The sequence below is a fragment of the Gymnoscopelus microlampas genome (assembly GCF_963454915.1).
Source record: "Gymnoscopelus microlampas genome assembly, chromosome: 22".
Classification (NCBI taxonomy): domain Eukaryota; kingdom Metazoa; phylum Chordata; class Actinopteri; order Myctophiformes; family Myctophidae; genus Gymnoscopelus; species Gymnoscopelus microlampas.
The window spans coordinates 1,179,001-1,185,000 of record NC_139959.1 but is presented as its reverse complement, the minus strand read 5'-3'; the positions used below and the strand labels follow the sequence as shown (position 1 = coordinate 1,185,000).

General features: G+C 42.2%; 1 protein-coding gene across 5 annotated transcripts in view; it reads right to left on the bottom strand.

Moving 5' to 3' along the window:
* Nucleotides 1-5,221, bottom strand: part of dipk1c (divergent protein kinase domain 1C) — a 71,007-nt gene extending 65,786 nt beyond the window's left edge. For 3 of the 5 annotated variants that reach the window (XM_084048995.1, XM_084048999.1, XM_084048997.1), the window contains exons 1-2: nt 3,959-5,221; nt 1-279 (exon numbers count right to left, since the gene is read on the bottom strand). The exon at nt 1-279 is cut by the window's left edge. The gene's annotated coding sequence lies outside the window, so the exon portion shown is untranslated. The remainder of the gene's footprint in view (nt 280-3,958) is intronic. The other 2 variants (XM_084048998.1, XM_084048996.1) reach the window with 2 other exon arrangements.
* Between the last annotated feature and the right edge of the window lie 779 nt (nt 5,222-6,000).

Genomic DNA, 6,000 nt, shown 5'->3' with positions numbered 1-6,000 from the left:
AGACCCGCAGGTTTAAATCCGGGGTAGAAGAGAAAAGTCCCAGAGAATAAATAGCCTTACGGTCACTCCTTGGATATGATCAATCCCATTTAAGCTCCAAACACTGAGCTCATGCCTTGATTCCATAGCCATGAAATCCAACGGTCATCGAGGGAGTAATCAAAATAATAAAAATGATGAATGAAGCAATCCATGTAATCCAAACAGCTGTTATTACGGTGTCATCGTGCTTCTGTATGTTTCATGTTCTGTTAGACGATCCACAAAGACTTGAGATGCCTGTGAAAAAGAGTCTAATATCAGTGAAGGAACAAATACTCAGATTTATTTATGTTTTTTACTAAGGTAAAGGTAGCAGTACCACAATGTAGAAATACTCTGCTACAAGTAAAAGTCCTGTATTGAACATTTATTAAAGGTGGTTACTATTGGTAAAGTATATCAAAGTATGCTTACAGTACCAAAAGTACTCACGTTTTAAAAAATAGCTGCTCACAACATGTTGCATCGCAATTGTAGATTTGTAGATCGGCTATTTTCGAATAGCCAAAGCATAAAATAGGGCTTAATACTTGATTAATATTAGTAAATCTACTAAATTACATCAAATAATTGCTGTGGAGTTTTTAAAAAAGTACAATATTTGCCTCTGAGGTGTAGTGGAGTCAAAGTATGAAGTGGAAAATGGAAACACTCAAGTAAACTAAAAGTACCTAAAAGTACAGTATTTGAGTTAATGTACTTTATTTACTTTCCACCACCGGTAGAGTCTAGTTGAGCAGCATAAACAGCAGAGGAATGTGAAACGTGGTCAAATCATCTGTGAGATTGAAACAACATTTGTTTGTATTCCTGTGCTGTTTCATATTGGAAGTCTGTTCTGTTGTTCCACTGTAGTCATGCACACACACACGCACGCACGCACGCACGCACGCACGCACGCACGCACGCACGCACACGCACACACACACACACACACACACACACACACACACACACACACACGCACACATGTGCATGCATGCCACGCAGACACACATGCACACGCATGTGCATGCGTACACACACGCGCACGTGCAGCATGCACTCACAGAGACAAACACAGATTCATACAACAGATGCATCCAGGCAACAGTATGTACTGTACGATTAGACACACACACTGACTAACAAACTAACAGACACTGGGTCAACACACACACACGCACGCACACACGCACACACGCACGCACGCGCTTGCGCACGCGCACAGCCGTGGGGCTGGCTGTGCTGTCCTGAAGTCAACTCCTTCAGTCCAATATCAACTTCTGTTGGAAATGTCTCACAGACACACGACTCCAAACCACACAACAGACGTTGGAACCTCTGTAGAAGGAACTGGACATAATGGACAGAAGTCTGGCATTTTTGTTTTGTTTGTTTGCGAAAGAAATGTGAGTGTGGAAAATGCAGAAGTATAAAATAGGGCTTAATTACTAATGATCTAAATCTAAATGATCTAAATACACTAGTAAAATAACTAGTCAATAAAGCTGTCAACTGATTGCCGTGGAGTAAAAAGGACATCTCCAATTGAGGAATCCCCTCAAAAGAAATAAAAAAAACACTGTCTAAAAAAAGATATATTGAAAATGTTAAATCATTCAAATAAAGCCCTTGATATTTGGGAGAGAGGTTTTAAAAAATATATATATCAGAAAAGATTGCAGTGATTTGGGGCTGCTTACATTTCCCAGTCATTCGCTGATTAAAAGCCTATCTCTCTGTGTCCTCTGCTGCCTCTGAAGCTCAGGTGTCTAGACTTGTCAAATATGTCCTTAGATGTGTCCTTAGATGTATCTTATCTATGTCCTTAAAAGTCTCCTTATCACAGCTCCGATCTGTCGCTCAGAAAGAGCGTTTCGTTTCAACTTTTGACAAAATGTTCCCAGCTCTGACATTTGATATCCCATGAATTATTTCCACTAAAATCCACATTTGAACATTTTCTCAAAGTCTAAATGTTCTGACTCAAGTCCAGTCTTGTCAAAGTCTTCTCAAATTAAATTTTAACCCATTAAGACCGGGAACGCATCTGTGTGTAATTTTTTGATTTCTTTGGCTATTCAAAAATAGCAGATATGCAAGAGCTTGTAGATCTGCTATTTTTGAAAAATCGTGAAAATTCGTGAAAATCTTGGAATATATATTATTTAAAGCGAACATTTGTAAAATATTTAGTTCCAGGGACCCCCACAAGCAATGATTTGAGTTACTAAAACTAAAAAATAATAATAATATTAATATTTGCACACATTTTCATGATTTTTCAAAAAAACAGCAGATCTACAAGCTCATTGCGCGGCACTCAGTGCCGCGCAATGAGCTTGTATATCTGCTATTTTTGAATAGCCCAAAGAAATCTAAAAATGACACACAGATGCTGCGTTCCCGGTCTTAAAGGGTTAAAACATTTAAACATTTCACTCTCTCTAAGCGATGTCGTCCGCCAGTAGTCTGACAGCACTTATTTGGTGATTAGGATTATAATTTAGCCAGAGCGTCCAAACCATGAAGTCATCTCACTTACTCTGGGCTCACACAACTCTCCAGGGGTCTGCCGGAGCAGAGCTGTTTGTGCACTTCTTAACTTCCTGTCAACAGCTGTGTGTGTGTGTGTGTGTGTGTGTGTGTGTGTGTGTGTGTGTGTGTGTGTGTGTGTGTGTGTGTGTGTGTGTGTGTGTGTGTGTGTGTGCGTGTGCGTGTGTGTGTGCGCGCGTGCACGTGCGTGTGTGTGTGTGTGTGTGTGTGTGTTTCTGCTCTGGCAGTTGATGGTAATTTTGATGCCAGGAGAGTTGAGCAGCAACCTACAACAGTAAGTGAAAGTAGAAATACCACAATGTAGAAATACCCTGTTACAAATAAAAGGCCTGTATTTCAACTTGAGTGAAAGTACAAAAGTATTGGCATTAATACATACTTACAGTAGAAAAGTACAAATACTCACTTTGTTGTTAAAATCTGTCAAGCTCTTTCGAAAATAGCTGATATACAAGCTCACAATGCAACGTTGTGAGCTTGTAGACAGGCTATTTTTGAATATCTGACTATAAAATATGGCTTAACTGTATGTTTTGTAATAGTGATCTAAATCCACAAAGTAACTATAGTAACTAAAGGTGTCAACTAATTGTAGTGGAGTAAAAGTACAATATTTACCTCTGAGATGTAGTGGAGGAGAAGTATAAAGTATCAACAAAATTACCTCAAAATTGTACTTGAGTACAGTATGTGAGTAAATATACTTAATTTAATTTCCCCCAATGCAAAAGAGTAAATCCTTTAGATAATCAGAACTGTCCAAGAAGATTTTTACTGTTATGTTCTTTCTTGTTACAGTATGTCTTACAGGTTCGTACATTAAAAGAAAATATTTGATCGTGGTTTCATCAGTCAATGGTCTGAAGTAAGTACATGTACCCAAGTACTGTACTTAAGTACAATTTTGAGTTTTTTTTTTTTACTGTACTGGAGTATTTCAAATTTTCAGTACTTTTACTTCTACTCCACTACATCTCAGAGAAAAATATTGTACTTTTACTCAACTACCATTATTTAAAAACTTTAGTGACTAGTTGCAGATATAAATTATTATATTATAAAACATAATATATCCACTTTAGCCTTATTTTATACATAGGCTATTTGAAAATTGATGATCTACAAGCTCACAACGCGTCGCGATGACGCGTTGTGAGCTTGTAGATCGTCTATTTTCAAACATTTTAGTACTTTTACTTTTGGTACTTGAAGTATATTTTGATGCCAATACTTTTGCACTTTTACTCAAGTAACATTTTGAACACATGTCTTTTACTTGCAACAGCATATTTTTATATTGTGTTATTGGTACTTTTACTTAAGTAAAATATCTGAGTACTTCTCCCACCACTGCTACCTGCATCAATTCGTGACTTACTGTCTGCATCCATTCGTGACTTTACTGTCTTCTTCCACTTGTGTCGTTCATAATCAGGCTCGATGTGGGTGACTGAACATCTGTGACTACTCTCCTAGTTACAGTTACCGTTAGGTAGAGGTGGTGAGAGGTGGCGAGGTGATCCTAGTTGCTAACGGCAGTGTCCCCTAAACAAAAAGGTCAAAGGTTCAGTCGCGGCCGCGGCCGGCCTGGATGCCTCCGTCATCATCCCAGCTAATAGATGTCCGACTAGCAGCTCATAACCACAGGTTCACGGAAGGTCCTTCGCCCGTCTGGTTTTAGTCAAGAGGCTTAATCCCTTAATGAGAACCTGAGACCCGGGAAAAGACCCGCAGAACTCCAAACCAGGGGGTCGAATGTCCCAAAACGTTAACTCTTTGAAGAGCTCAGAAGGCCGTGCGGTCCGGTGTGGGTCGCAGCGCACGTTCTCCCGCGTCTCTCATACAGCCGGCGGAGCCAAAGGTCCTCGAGTGTTCTGGAAGTCATTTAGAAAAGGTCCTTGATGTGGTGACAGCAAGCCAAACGGAGGGTTTTAACCTCCAGATTAAGTTTATAGTCGTCTCGCAAACAACAAAACTTGCGGCCGGCTCTTGCATCCCCTTCCAGTCTTTTATGTCTGTCAAAGAAAACTACACTTTGTCTGATTGTCTCTCAAACAAACATCAATCTCCCTCTGGGAAACACAAACAACAACAACACAGTCCTTGAAATTATCGTCTCCTTAACGTATTCCGAGTCCTCTGAGACGTGTCCCATTTGTCCCACCCTGATGTCATTAATTAATGTCCTCTGTGTCCCACCCTGGGACGGATGTCCAGCGGATGGTGATGGTGTGCGGTGACGTCACAGTAGAGATGTCAGGTGCAAGAAGCTTCCTCAAAGGCCAGCTTCATTGAACTTCTCCACACACAGAACACAGCAGAAGAGGATGATGGCTGTTGAAGTCTGTGCATGTCTAAGTCCATGCAGCCTGACTGTGTGTGTGTGTGTGTGTGTGTGTGTGTGTGTGTGTGTGTGTGTGTGTGTGTGTGTGTGTGTGTGTGCGTGTGCGTGTGCGTGTGTGTGTGTGTGAGTGAGTGAGATGCTATAGCAGCGTCAGAGACAGAGGTGTAGCTGTGCTGTGTGTGCCGTCATTCCCAGCAAGAAAGGCTCCGATTTCCACCTCTGCTGTTGCCTCTCTCTCTCTCTCTCTCTCTCTCTCTCTCTCTCTCTCTCTCTCTCTCTCCATGCTGGCTGACTGTCTGGAAGTGCTTGGCTGGGGCTGGAGTTGCGAACGGAGTCTCACGCTGTGTGTGTGTGTGTGTGTGTGTGTGTGTGTGTGTGTGTGTGTGTGTGTGTGTGTGTGTGTGTGTGTGTGTGTGTGTGTGTGTGTGTGTGTGTGTGTGTTTGCTCAGTCTTTGCTCGCTCGCTCAGCTCCACGCTGCTTCCTTCAGTGTGGCTTTTCCCCCCTTCCTTAAGTGTGTGAGTGTGAGTGTGAGTGTGTGTGTGTGTGTGTGTGTGTGTGTGTGTGTGTGTGTGTGTGTGTGTGTGTGTGTGTGTGTGTGTGTGTGTGTGTGTGTGTGTGTGTGTGTGTGTGTGTGTGTGTGTGTGTGTGTGAGAGCAGGTCTTCTGTGACTCACTCCATAAAGTCTTCTATCTTGCCACTCCTTTATTCTCTCTCTGTCTGTCTATCTGTCTGTCTGTCTGTCTGTCTGTCTGTCTGTCTGTCTATCTGTCTGTCTGTCTGTCTGTCTGTCTGTCTGTCTGTCTGTCTGTCTGTCTGTCTCTCAGTCACACACGCATGCACGCGCACGCACGCACGCACGCACGCACGCACGCACGCACGCACGCACGCACGCACGCACGCACGCACGCACGCACGCACGCACGCACTCACTCACTCACTCACTCACTCACTCACTCACTCACTCACTCACTCACTCACTCTCATGTCTTTATGCTCCTGTATCTCTTTATTTCTTAGACATGATCTATCGTCTCTACTTTTCTCTCTTTCTCTTTAACTCCTTCCCTTTATCTTT